The following is a 14839-nucleotide window of genomic DNA, read 5'->3' on the forward strand; positions in this document are numbered from 1 at the left end:
TTGCATCTAGAGCAATCACTTTGGGCGATTTGGGCACAAGTATCACTCTTATTCTCACTTCTTGTATTGCTTTTGAAGCATGTCACCTATACATGTCTTCATTCTCTAAAGGCCCTGGATCTTCTCAAAGACAGGGAGCCAATACTGATTGAGTCTCATCCTCACTCACTTTGTGTGAGACTGGGCACGCAATAGACACATCTTGCTGAATGAGTAAATAAATAGACAACTTTATATACTCATTAGAAACTAATAGACATGAAGGAAACACAAACCAAACCAAACCAAACCAAACCAAACCAAAACAAAACAAAAAACCCACACAGCACCACATTTAATCCATAAATGGAGATGGCTGGGCTCTTGCAGAAGCTCAATGAAGCATCTTCTCCAGGAAGAGAACAAAGAAGACGGGGGATGGGGGTCTGACTCTGGCCCCATTTCTGATGGCTGATCTGCAATTTTTACTCCCATTAGCAATTGGAAAACCCATATAAGTTATCATCTCTTTGCATAGGTGTGCTTGTATGCATTTCTTCATTTCAATAGCGATGTCTTTAAGACCTCCAAAAAAATTAAAATAAAATAAAAAAGACTGCCTTCCTCCTCCTCCTTTCTTATACACCAGGTTTGACCCACCCAGGCTGGACTAGAGTAAGACGTAAGCCAGGCCATACTTGTGTGTGTCATCCAACACAACTGTCTCTGGCAGAGACAATGGGCTGGAATGGTATCCTCCAACCACAGAGCCTCCAGGTGCCTAAATCCTCTCACAACCTATCTCAATCAAATATTGTTAATAGTTTCCAAACCTTATCTAAGTAAAAAAATTTCCAGTCCATATTACCAATTGTGGGTCTAGCATGTCTTTATAGACATTTCATGCAGATGCGGTAAGAACTTGTTCTTGGTCCTTAGTTCTTATTAATCTTCAAATGACTTTGTGAGGACTGCATGTACCTGTGTTACAGTTATGTGTACCCTCCATGATGAAACATAAATCTAATGTCCTTTTATTCTTGGTTTGAGTCATCTTTTAAGAATTAACAATAACCATTTAAAAGCTATCATTCTGATTGGCTTCCCTCTCTTTCAAAGTGTCTTTAGAAACATCCTAACATATGGCGGTAGCTCTATGTTCTCCGTAATTTCATTTTACTTCCTCTGGGTGGGCGCCATATCCATACCCAGTGATTGCTATTTTATTTTTTATTATTTTTTTAATAAATTTATTTTTATTGGTGGTCAATTTACCAACATACAGAATAACACCCAGTGCTCATCCCGTCAAGTGACCCCTTCAGTGCCCGTCACCCATTCTCCCCCACCCCCCCTCCCTCCTCCCCTTCCACCATCCCTAGTTTGTTTCCCAGAGTTAGGAGTCTTTATGTTCTGTCTCCCTTTCTGATATTTCCCACACATTTCTTCTCCCTTCCCTTCTATTCCCTTTCACTCTTATTTATATTCCCCAAATGAATGAGAACATACAATGTTTGTCCTTCTCTGATTGACTTACTTCACTCAGCATAATACCCTCCAGTTCCATCCACGTTGAAGCAAATGGTGGGTATTTGTCGTTTCTAATGGCTGAGGAATATTCCATTGTATACATAGACCACATCTTCTTTATCCATTTAATGATTGCTATTTTAAAGCAAAGAATCCCTCTGCTACCTAAATTATAGAAAGCAGAAACATAAGTATCTAAGAGACTAACTGACATGACTAGCCCCTTTAATTTCAACACCTAGGATGAACTCCAAAAGGAGATTCACATACCTAAGATGCTTCGAACAGACTAAGATTTTTCTCAATTACTGAGGAAATTATTACTTTTTAAGTTTAAAGTAATTAAAAGAAAATAAAATACCAGGTCCTCAGAAGCACTAGTTACATAGGGCTAATAGCTACTGTACTGAAAAAAGCCTCTTTCTAGATTAGCATTCTGTGAGTGGAAATTCTATATGTATTAAAATGAAGAGAATGAATACAAACATTTTGGGCGAACCTACCTAGTAAGAGTGGAATTAAATGATTTATTGAGAATGACAGATCACAATTAGGGTAATGGGGGCACAGGAGGGTCAGTGCCAGTCCAGCCTCCAACTCTAGTAGGAGCCTGATGGGTTTACCCTCATATCAAGGGACAGGGAGCTCCCTCACTCCAACATGGTATCTCAGCATTACATGGACTATGGTTCAAGAGTATGGTGATTGGCTCCACTTGTCCCATTGATTGTGTCTTCTCTTAACTCTGTCATCCTAACTTCTATTCCCAGTTCCCCAACAAATCTGAGTGTAGAGAGCAAAATGGACTCTCTCATGTCAAGCAGGAGCCTTTGTCAAGCAAGGGCCTGTGTCAAGCAATGATGCAAGCAGTTAAGGTACTGCACTTAGGAGATATCACCAGGACCAGCATCAGCTGACACCCCAGAACTGATGACAAGCAGAACCAGAGGAGGTCTGCAGAGACCCAAAACTCATTAAATACCTTTAAAAAGGGAACGATTTTGGCCGCAAAGTATCAGAGTCTTTAGACCTGACCCCTCTATGTCTGACCACTTCAAAAAGGCAACTGCCACTGAAGGCTCTGACCAGTTGATCTCCAAACAGAACTGAGATCCTTTGTTGCATGAACGTTGGAAGCAGTAAATGCCAAGAGCTGGCCCAGACCAGACTAAGGCCTTATCTCAACCGGGTGCCCACAGACTGACTTTGTGTTTGGTTCATTAACTTCCTGCACCCTTCTGTTATCTTGTTTGTTGTGTGGCTTGTCTTCTGTCCTGCTTTTGTGTGTAAGAAGCCAAGTTTAATCACATGGTGAATTGTCATTGAGGTTGGAATCCTGAACCTGCTTTATAATTGTGACTTAACTTTGCTTTATGCTTGAATAAAGCTGACGTTGTAGAAAGACACTACATGCCTTCATAGCATGCTCATGACAGATGGGCCCCCAAGGGCCCTTCATCTCTATCATAGGTGTATGCATGTATCATCTATCTATCATTTATTTATCACTGTATATATGTGACATATTTATATGATATATTTACATCTGTATCTAGAGATAGATCTATATCTTTCTAGAACTCTATCATGTATGTATGTACCATCTACCTGTTATCTATCCAGTTATCTATTTATTTATCTATCATCTATCTAGATCTTGATATGTGATATATCTAGAGATCTGTCATCTACATATCAAAAGATCTATATCTATCTCCTTCCTTTTCCAATGCTTACTTCATATTTAATTTGCTTTTCTTTGTCTAGTTTACTAAGATGTACACTTGTATTATTGATTTTTAGATCTTCCTTATTGTTTAATATATGCATTTAGCGCCATAAAATTTTCAAATAAGACCTGCTTTTTTTTTTTAATTTTTATTTATTTATGACAGTCACAGAGAGAGAGAGAGAGAGGCAGAGACACAGGCAGAGGGAGAAGCAGGCTCCATGCACTGGGAGCCCGACGTGGGATTCGATCCCGGGTCTCCAGGATCGCGCCCTGGGCCAAAGACAGGCGCCAAACCGCTGCGCCACCCAGGGATCCCAAGACCTGCTTTTCCTGTATCCCACAGGTTTTGACAAATTGTGTTACATTTTCACTTAGTTATATATGTAACTTTATATATACATATAATTCCTCTTCAGATTTCTTTGATAATTAGAAGTGTGTTTTTTAATCTCCACATATTTTGGGATTTTTCAGTTATCTATTATTGATTCCTAGTTTAATTTCATTATAGTCTCAAAGCAGATATCATATGATTTCTTTTAAATTTGTTGAGGTGTGTTTTATGATCAAGAATGTGGTCTATCTTGGTGAATGTTCTGTGTGAGCTTGAGAAGAATCTGTATTCTGCTCCGGTAGGAGAAAGTAGTCTATACATACCAATTATATTTGGCTGATGGTATTGTTGAGGTCAGCCATGTCCTTAGTGATTTTCTGCCTCTATTTCTGATAGACTAGTGTTAAAATAATCAATGATAATGATGGATTCACCTATTTATCCATGCTGTTCTATCAGTCTTTCTCATGTATTTTGACACTGTGTTCTTAGACACATATGTGTTAAAGATTGCCATGTCTGCTTGGAGAATTGGCCCCCTTATCACTATGTAATGCCTCTCTTTATTCCTGATAACACTTGCTATAAAGCCTAATTTGTCTGAAATTAATTTTGCTATTTCTGTTTTCTTTGATTAGTTATAGCATGGCACATATATTACATGTATGTAGGCTCCATGCCCAGCGTGGAACCCATTGTGGGGCTTGAACTCGCAACCCTGAGATCAAGAACTGAGCTGCAATCGAGAGTTGTAGGCTTAACCAACTGAGCCATAGAAGTGCCCCTAATTTATATATGTTTTTATGTTTAAAGTAAATTTCTTGCAGACAACACATTAGTAAGGTCTTAGGTTTTTGTGTGTGTGTATGTGTGTTTTTGTTTTTGTTTTTATTCATGACAGACATGGGCAGAGGGAGAAGCAGGCTCCCTTGTGAGAAGCCTCATGTGGGACTCAATCCCAGAACTCCAGGATCATGCCCTGAGTCCAATGCAGACGCCTAACCACTGAGCCACCCAGGCATCCTGGGGTCTTGTTTTTCATCCACTCTGACAATTTCTATGTTCAGTTTCAAGTGTACATTTTAGTTATTCAAAACTTCCATTCAACATCCTGTGCTCATCACAATTGTATTCCTTAATCCTCAAAACCTATTTAACCCACCACCACTCCTCTCCAGTAACCATCAGTTTGTTCCCTACAGTTAAGAATCTGTTTCTTGGTTTGCCTCTCTTTTTTCCCCCTATGATTGTTTATTTGTTGCTTAAATTCCACATATGAGTGAAATCATACGGTGTTTGTATTTTTCTGACTGATATTTTCACTTAGCATAGTACACTCTAGCTACATGCATGTCACTGCAAATGGCAAGATTTCTTTTTTTTTAACCTGAGTAATATTCCATTTTACATATAATGGAATATATCTGTATCTATATATATAATCTCACATCTTCTTTATTCATTCATCAGTTAATGGACATTTGGGCTGTTTCCATAATTTGGCTATTGTAGATAATACTGCTATTATCTAAGATTAAGGCGCATGTGCCCCTTTGAATCTGTATTTTTGTACCCCTTGGATAAATACCTAGTCATGCAATTGCTGGGTTGTAGGGTAGTTCTATTTTTAACTTTCTGAGGAAACTCCATACTGTTTTCCAGAGTGGCTGCACAGTTTGCATTCCCACTAACAACGTAAGAGGGTAGCCATTTCTCTACATCCTTGCCAACACCTGTTGTTTCCTGAGTTGTTAATTTTAGCCATTCTCACTGATGTGTCGTGATATCTCATTGTCCTTAGATTTGCATTTCCCTGATAATGAGTGATGCTGAGCACTTAAGTGTCTGTTGGACATCCTTATGTCTTTGGAAAAATGTCTATTCATGTCTTCTGCCCATTTAACTAGATTATTTATTTTTGAGGTGTTGAGTCTGACAAGTTCTTTATTAGATTTTGGAAACTAACCCTTTATCAGATATGTCATTTGCAAATACCTTCTTCCATCCCATAGGCTGCCTTTTAATTTTGTTAATGGTTTCCTTTACCATACAGAAGCTTTTCCTTTTGATGAAGTCCCAATGGTTTATTTTTGCTTTTGTTTGCCTTGCCTCAGGAGATGTGTCTAGTCAGACATTGCTAGAGCCAATGTCAAAGAGGCTACTGCCTATGTTCTCCTCTAGGATTTTGATGGTTCCCTGTCTCACGTTTAAGTCATTTATCCATTTTTAATTTATTTTTGTGTATGGTGTAATAAAGGGGTTCAGTTTCATTCTTTTGCATGTGGCTGTCCGGTTTTCCCAACACCACTTGTTTTTTTTTTTGTTTGTTTCTTTTTTTTCCAACACCACTTGTTGAAGAGACTGTTTCCCATTGGATATTCTTTCCTACTTTTATGAATATTAGTTGACCATATAGTTGTGGTCCATTTCTAGATTTTCTATTCTGTTCCATGGATCTATATATTTTTGTGCCAGTATCCTACTGTCTTGATCACAAGAAGCTTTGTGATATAACTTCAAGTCTGGAATTGTGATGCCTCCTGCTCTGCTTTTTTTTTTTTTTCTTCAAGTTTGCTTTGGCTATTCAGGCTCTTTTGTGGTTCCCAACAAATTTTAGGAGACAATCCCCATTTTTTAATTGGCATATTTAAGTCATGGACATTTAAATAATTATTTATTTTTATTGATTTGTTATATGTTATTGATATAGTGAAAATTGATCCCTGTATCATTATGTCTTTATATCTAACATTTTGGTTACCACTATTTTTTACCTAGTTTGTTGTTTCTATTTGTCTTTCCCTCTTTTTTCCTGCATTTTGTAATTTTAATTGAATATTTTATATGATTTCTTTTTTCTTCCTTCTCATCATGTCAGTTTTTAGAAACCTTTTAAAGAGGTTGTTCTAGAGTTTGCAATATACTCATATAATGTTTATTATATAAATTATGCAAAGTTCACTTCAAATAACACTGTAACAATTCATGGCTAGTGAAATACCATATAATAACAAAATATTTCTAATTCCTTCTATCCACTCCTTTTACCATTTCTGATGTGCATTTTACTTATACATAAACATGCATAAACATTTATGTGTATATATAAGTACATACATAAATACATTGTTGCTATATTATTTTGAAGAAACACTTAATTTGTTAGAACAATTAAGAATAAGAAATACACAAATGTTGATTTTACCTTTACTTACGTATTCTCTGGTACTCTTACCTGGCTTGTGTAGATCTGTTTCTGGCCTATGTAATTTTCCTTCTCTCTGAAGAACTTCTTTAAGCATTTCTTGCAAGACAGGTCTACTAGCAATAAATTCCTTCAATTTTGTTTACCTATAAAATTATTTCTTTTTCATTCTTGGAGGATAATTTCACAGGGTACAGAATTCTAGGTTCTCTGTGTCTGTTTTTATGCCAATTTCCCCCGCACCAATACTAAATATTTCATTCTATTACTTTCTTGCTTGCATTGTTTCTAAGCAAAAGTCAGATATAATTCTTTGCTCCTCTCTCAGTAGTGTTTTTCTACCTTCGTTCCTCTGTCTTGATTCAAGATTTTTTTTCTTTAACTTTCATTTTATGTTTATGGTCTCTATCTTACTTGATGTTTTCTGATCTTCCTGGTTCTATGGTTTGGGGTCTGACAATGATTTGGGAAAATTATTTTTGTTTCATATGGCTTAATGCTCTTAGGCACATACATGTTAAGAATTATTTTTTTCTTGGCAATTGACCACTGTATGATTATGAAATGCTCTTCTTTACCTTTCAGATGTTTCTTTTGCTTTGAACTACTGTAAGCTTTATGCATGCAAATAATACAATTCTGTATGATTTTCAAAATTTCGTAATTCTATCACTCCAAAGGTGGTAGAATAGAGATATAAACATGAACACAAATATGGATATGGAAATGGATATAGATTTATGCACAGACTATAAGATTTAGCCACTTTATAATTTACCAGGGTGTGCTTAGAGGATAAATTAAAGCATATACTAGGAAAATGAGATTACAGACATATCTGTGCTTTCACACGAAATGTATTTCACATTATAGGACTTATGATGAAGCATACATGTACAAGTTTTTGTTTGACACACTTCTTTTCAGTTATTTTGGATATATATCCAAGAATTGGCTTGCTGAGTTATAAGGCAATTCTAAGTTTACCTTTTTTGAGGAGCCACAAATTATTTTTCATAGTAGTAAAGTGCTTTTGGATTGTATACTTATAGAATATGTGTTATCTTGGACTTTGTAATTCAGAATTAGCCTCAATCTAGTCTTTAAAAAGATAATAAAAACTGGGCAGATAATTTAAACTAATTCAATAATAATCTATTACCTCCTATGATCTAGGATGATCCCAATTGAAGATAATTAATAAAAAAAAAAAACAGACAAAAGTTCAGCCCTAGGTAGGTCTTGCTTTATTAAGTGGATGTAGAAAATCTGGCTGTAAAGAGAATGTGTACAGACAACTTGTATTTGTCCCATTGTCTCATCAACTACACTCACAAATTCGAAAGTATATTCCCAAGGAGAGATTTTCACACAGGGAGCATAAATGAAGGCTTTTGATAAGGGTAGAAGTAAATGATGGGCAAGTTTGCAATCCATTAGTGGTTAACATTGTTTGTCTCAGGAAGGATTTAGTAAATGTTAGGTACTTTTGTCATTTTCTCCTGAGTTGTCACTATCCTTCTTCCATCTTCTTCTCAGGCAAAAATGTTTTCTACAATGCTAGAGTCTGCCCTCATTGTTCCTGAAATTTAGCTTTGAGCTTCTCCACTTCATTTGGCATCTTTCATGTCTAATAGAGCTAAGCTTCACCATGTCACTTGTCCCCTCAGAACTCAGCTTCAGAATCTTTCCATTTTCATGGTTTTAGGTTCTAGCAAAATAAAGAAAATAAGTTGTGGCTTACATTATAAATTGGAAATTCTGAGTTTCTTAAGTAAGTTCCAGATCTAATTGGAGTTTGTCATTTTTTCTGTGTGTAGATCACATCTCATAGCTACTGATTTTATAGTCTCCATGTTGCATTGTGATGTGTGTCTCCTCGGGTCCACTTGAACTTACTTTTCAGCAAGCTTTTTCCAGCATTCCAGCAATCTGGAGCCACACAGTAATTTCTCTCGTGCTACAAAAAGGGCCTGTTCTCTTCCTGTCATGTTTGTTTTGTGAAAGGACGTTGGATTAGGTTCACTGTAAGTGCCGAAAACAAAACAGTAGATTAGCTCCGTGATTTCACCAACTCAGTTTCCTTCTATATTGTTAATTTGCCCTCTTCATCTGCTGGCTTTTATCTCTTGTACAAGACATCTGCAGAAGCTCTGGTGGTCATGATTACATGTCAGCTAATAGGAAAGAGTGGTGAAATGAAGAGTGTGATCCCACCCTGATTTCTAAGGACAGTGCTGGAAGGCACATACATTTATGCTTGTAGTTCACTTTACAGCTTGGGTACATAGCCACACCTAGCTGCATTGGTGATTGGGAAATATATTTACTTCAGTTAAAATAGAGTATTTTTTTCTCTCAGTTAAAATTAAGTATATTTTTAAAGAAGGCAAAATTGGATATTAGGGAACAACGGGCTCCATGTATCCCAAGAACGGATGAACAGACAGCTTATCTCCTACATGTCAGTTTTCAAAGCTTGCTCACCTGTTTAATGGGCATGAGGTCAGATGCATTACTAATTGCAAATTATGGCTTTCTTTTTTATTTGGGTAAGTGATAACGAGTCAAAGGATGTGTAAGGTCATGCTTATGGGGTATGAGGTGGGGGACTGTGGTGGTGAAGGGAATCCTGTTCTAGAATCAGGTAGTAGGCATATGCTTATTTGATTTTGGCCACATACCCTTTTGGAATAGAAGTCACTCCTCCCTGAGTAAATTCCTTTTTTGAAGAGAAAATGTAGTAGAAATGTTTGGGTGAGAGTGCAAATCTGTTTGCTGTTCTTGATTTTTATGAAGAGTCAATTTAGAGAAATTATTATTATTATTATTTTATTATTATTAAAGGTTTTACTTATTTATTCATGCGAGACACAGAGAGAGAAGCAGAGACATAGGCAGAGGGAGAAGCAAAACTCCATCCCAGGACCTCAGGATCATGACCTGGGTCGAAGGCAGATGCTTAACCATTGAGCCACCCAGGTGCTCCAATTTAAAGAAATTAATCCAGCTGCAGTAAAAAGGATGCAGATTGAACTTTAAGGATGACTTTTGGCCTCTGAAGACTTTTAGTGATGTCTTAAGAAAACAGAAAGTGATTTTGGCATCTCTTATGATGGCTGCATTCTTTTTTTTTTTTTTTTTTTTTTAACTTATTCACACACACACACAGAGAGAGAGAAAGGCAGAGACACAGGCAGAGGGAGAAGCAGTCTCCTCACAGGAAGCCCAATATGGGACTTGATCCCCAAACTGGGATCACACCCTGAGCCAAAGGCAGGCACCCAACCACTGGGCCCCCCACGCGTCCCTGTATTTTTTCTTTCTTGTCATGGCTTTGGTTTTGGTATTACGGTAATGCTGACCTCATAGAATATATTAGGAAGTATTTGTTCTGCTTCTATTTTCTGTAAGAGATTGTAGAGAATCGGTACAATTTCTTCAATAAATGTTTGGTAGAATTCACAACTGAAATCATCTAGGTCTAGTGTACTTACTCCAATGGCATCAGCAGTGATGGTCCCTCTTCTGAGATTGGCAATTTGTGTCTTCTCTCTTTTTTGTCTGTGTAAAGCAGGCTAGAGGTTTATCACTTTCACGACTTTATTTTAAAGAATCAGCATTTGGTTTCATTGTTTTTCTCTACTGATTTCTTGTCTTCAATTTCATTGATTTCTGCTGTAATTTTTATTATTTCTTTTATTCTATTGATTTGGAATTTAATTTGTTCTTCTTAAAATTTATTTATTCTATTATTATTATTATTATTATTAGTTAATATAATCTCCACTCCCCAACATGAGCCTCAAACTCATGACCCCAAGATCAAGAGCTGCATTTCCTCCACCAACTGGGCCACCCAGGTGCCCCAAATCTAATTTGTTCCTTATTCTCTAGTTTCCTAAAGTGGAAGCTTAGATTATTGATTTTAGGTCATTCTTCTTTTCTAACATTTGTGTTCAATGCTATAAATTTCCCTTGAAACACTGCTGTTTCTACATCTCACAAGTTTCAATAAGCTGTATTTTCTTTTCCATTTATTTCGAAGTATCTAAAAATTTCTCTTAAGATTTCTTTGATTTATGTGTTATTTAGAAATGTATTGTTTAATCTCCAAGTACTTGAGAGGTTTTCCAGCTATCTTTCTGTTATTAGTTTCTAGTTTAATTCCACTGTGGTCAGAGAGCACACTTTGTGTAATTTCTATTCATTTAAGATTGTTAAGGTATGTTTTATGGCCCAGAATGTGATTTTTTTCTTTTTTTTAGATTTTAATTATTTATTTGAGAGAGAGAGTGTGGGTGCACAAAAGAGAGAGTATGAGCAGACGGAGGGGCAGAGGGGGAGAGAGAAGTAAATTTACTACTAGGCAGGGAGCCCAACACAGAACTCAATCCCAGGACCCTAGAATCCTGACCTGAGCTGAAGGCAGATGCTTAACCAACTGAGCCACCCAGGCGCCCCTAGAATGTGATTTCTCTGGGTGAATATTCCATGTGAGCTTGTAAAGTATGTGTACTCTTATTTTTAGATGACATAGTCTATAGACATTAATTAGATCCAGGTGTTTGACGGTGCTGTTCAGATTAATTATATCCTTACTGATTTTCTATCTTCTCCATCTGTTCACTTCTGATAAGGGATGTTGAAATCTCCAAATATAATAGTGGATTCATCTATTTCTCCTTGCAGCTCTATCAGCTTTTACAACATGTATTTTGTGGCTTTTTTGGTTAAAAACTTTAGTCTAACTGTTGTTAGGTACACACATATCAGGAATTAAGTTTTCTTAGAGAATTGACTCTTCTACCATTATAAAATGCTTTCTTTGCTCTCAAGTCCACTTTGTCTGATATAGAATATTTGTGAGAGTATATACATATTAGAAAAAAAATCCAGAAACAACCAAATGCCATTGACAGAAGGATAAATGATTTGTAGTGTATTTACACAATGGAACAGTACACCTAAATGAAAATGAGTGAATAACAGCTACACAAAACAACTTGCACAAATCTCATAATAGAATATTGACTGACCAAAACAGTCCTAGAAAACAACAAATAGGGATCCCTGGGTGGCTCAGTGGTTTAGGGCCTGCCTTCGGCCCATGGCATGATCCTGGAGACCTGGGATCAACTCCCACATCAGGCTCCCTGTGTGGAGCCTGCTTCTCCTGTCTCTGCTTCTCTCTCTCTCTCTCTCTCTCTCTCTCTCTCATAAATAAATAAAATCTTAAAAAAAAAAACCAAATAGTAATATATCTTTTCTATGAAGTTCAAAAGTCATCAGAACTAAAATGTATATTGCTTGGCACAGATATTCTACATTTCATGGATTGTAAGACGCAAGCTGAGGAAAAATTTTTGAAAGAGAAACACTGGAATGACAAACCAGAAATGAATAAAAATAGTTCCCTCTAGTGGAGATGGTGGTAGTTTGGAATCCTGGTGAAAGGTTTTGGAATAAAAGCAAATCCATGAGTATATATGTTTTACATAATTGCCACCTTGAAAGTACGTATTTTTCATGTTTGAAAAAAATTAGATCATAAAAGGAAAAAAGGAAGCCTTAAAAATAGGAAAAAAGGAAACAAATGAACTTGAACATATGTCCATTTGATAACATAATCTCAGAGAAAAAAAGAATTATTCCAAGTGAGCTTTGAACACAGAACTCTGTTCATCTTTAGTGAGATATAGATTAAGGATTTTTAAAAAAGAATGAGTTTGGGAACTACAAATGAACCTTTTCCCTCTGTTAATAGTTTTATTTTTAGGAGTGATACTGGTATTGTAATTTTGAAAGTATTTTATGTTTTTTTTAAGATAAAGCAAGTCAGTAAATATCTTAAAGTTTTAGTGTTGAAGAGCTATAAACACAAAATCATGCCAAATCATGTTAAATCTGAGTTGGATATTACCAATATAAATTCAGGTTAAAAAATATATACATATATTCTGCACACTGAAAGAATTTAAAAGCAAGACATTCTAGCAGTGAAACTTGCTGGAGCTCAGATTTATGTATTTACATACTTTTCTCCACTCTAGGGAATTAGGGCTCTTCGGAGAAATGGTTGAATATGGACCGGGGCTGGGAAAGGATAAGGTGGGCTCATCATTTCTGGATGTACCAAAGAGAAGCAAGCACCAAAGACTATTGGGGTGATATCAAAGACAGAGAGGGGGGAAGCCCGGGTGGCCCAGCGGTTTAGCACCGTCTTCAGTCCTGGACGTGATCCTGGAGACCCGGGATCGAGTCCTACATCGGGCTCCCTGCATGGAGCCTGCTTCTCCCTCTGCCTGTGTCTCTGCCTCTCTCTCTCTCTCTCTCTCTCTCTCTCTCTCTCTCTTTCTCTCTCTGTCTCTCATGAATAAATAAATAAAATCTTAAAAAAAAAAAAAAAAGGACACAGAAGTCAACTTGCTCAAGCTGCCACTGGTAAAATTTGGGGCAATTTGATTATCAAAAAGATTAGTTATTATAAAAACTTTAAAGAAATACAACTTTACAAGTCCAAAGTTACAAAGTTATTAGAAAAAAAGAGTAGGGGGTGTTGACTGGGTGATGGGCACTGAGGTGCACTTGATGGGATGAGCACTGGGTGTATTCTATATGTTGACAAATTGAACACCAATAAAAAATAAATTTATATAAAAAATTAAAACCACCAAAAAAAAAAAAAGAAAAAAAGAGCAGAAAAGATTTACAGATGACCATTGCAGACAGTTATTATATAAGATACAACAGAAATTGGTAGTTTATGAAAGATAAATTCTCATTCTGCCTTTGGCAAGGAACGACAGTTTATGTCCACTTGATGAGAGATGACTCTTCTTGATGGAGGATGCAGGCGATTCATGTAAGAATTACAATATAACCATTTTGAAACTCCCATTAAATAATCAATTTGGGTGAATATCACAGTGCTTGTGAAACCTCTACTTCCAAATATATTGGGCAACGAGATAATTTGCACTGTGCCAAAATATCACCCCAGGGAGAAGTTTATATCAATGTGATCTAGGAACTACCATTTTTTAAAAAAAGATTTTATTTATTTATTTTAGAGACATAGGAGAGAGAGCACAAGTGTGTGAAGGGCAGAGGGGGAGGGAGAGACAAGTAGATTCTGCACTGATCAAAGGGCCCGACGTGGGGCTTGATCTCAAGACCCTGAGATCATGACCTGAGCCAAAATCAAGAGTCACATGCTTAACTGACTGAGCCACCCAGGCACCCCTAGGAACTACCTACCGTCTTAATGAAATAATCAAATTGGCATGTACTAATACATGTTTTGTTTTGTTTAGTTTTTTATTTTATATATAGAGAGAGTACAAGCAGGGGGAGAGGGAGATGGAGAAGCAGACTCCCTATTGAGCAGGGCTCCCAATGCAGGGCTCCATCCTAGGACTCCCGGATTATGACCCCAGCCGAAGGCAGACTCTTCCAGATGCCCCTCTCATCGTTAAGCAAGTATAAGGGAGAAGTTATATAATATAATCCCATCTTTTCATAAAAAAAATACCCCGTCTATACATGTTTACAAATATGAGCATGTGTGTGGGGGGTATGTGTGTATGTGTGCATGTGATTGTGTTTGGATAAGCGAGTGTGAATCTGAATAAAGAAATTTACACACAAGTTGTTAATAAGGATACCTGAAAGGCAAGAGAAGGTGATGTTAGGGAGGAGAAAAAAGAGAATGGAAAAAGATGTATTTTCTAGAAAAGTATTAAATTTTATTATATAAGCTAAACAAAATCTCTAGATCAATGAGATAATGGCAATAATCAAAATTAATTAATTTACCCAATGCCTTGACTGTTAAATAATTTTAAAATTTAATTTCTCTCAATGTTACATTAAGATTAAATAGAGGCTTGGGAGATATACAAAAGACTCAAATCAGCTTTCCAGATGTCTGAGATAAAGAATTCACTGGATGAAGTTAATAATAGATTAGACATTTCAGAAGAAAAAGTTAGTAAATTCAAAGCCATAGAGGAAGAAACTGTTGAATGTCAAACAGAAAAAAAAAAAAAAGGAATTT

General features: G+C 36.5%; 1 protein-coding gene across 1 annotated transcript in view; it reads right to left on the minus strand.

Annotated features, from left to right (window-relative positions):
• Positions 1–9067, minus strand: part of LOC140599614 (uncharacterized) — a 136018-nt gene extending 126951 nt beyond the window's left edge. The window contains exons 1-4 of the mRNA XM_072762956.1: positions 8680–9067; positions 6811–6926; positions 1517–1674; positions 323–564 (exon numbers count right to left, since the gene is read on the minus strand). The gene's annotated coding sequence lies outside the window, so the exon portion shown is untranslated. The remainder of the gene's footprint in view (positions 1–322; positions 565–1516; positions 1675–6810; positions 6927–8679) is intronic.
• Positions 9068–14839: the final 5772 nt, after the last annotated feature.

Source organism: Vulpes vulpes, chromosome 7 (assembly GCF_048418805.1).
Source record: "Vulpes vulpes isolate BD-2025 chromosome 7, VulVul3, whole genome shotgun sequence".
In the NCBI taxonomy this organism is placed as follows: domain Eukaryota; kingdom Metazoa; phylum Chordata; class Mammalia; order Carnivora; family Canidae; genus Vulpes; species Vulpes vulpes.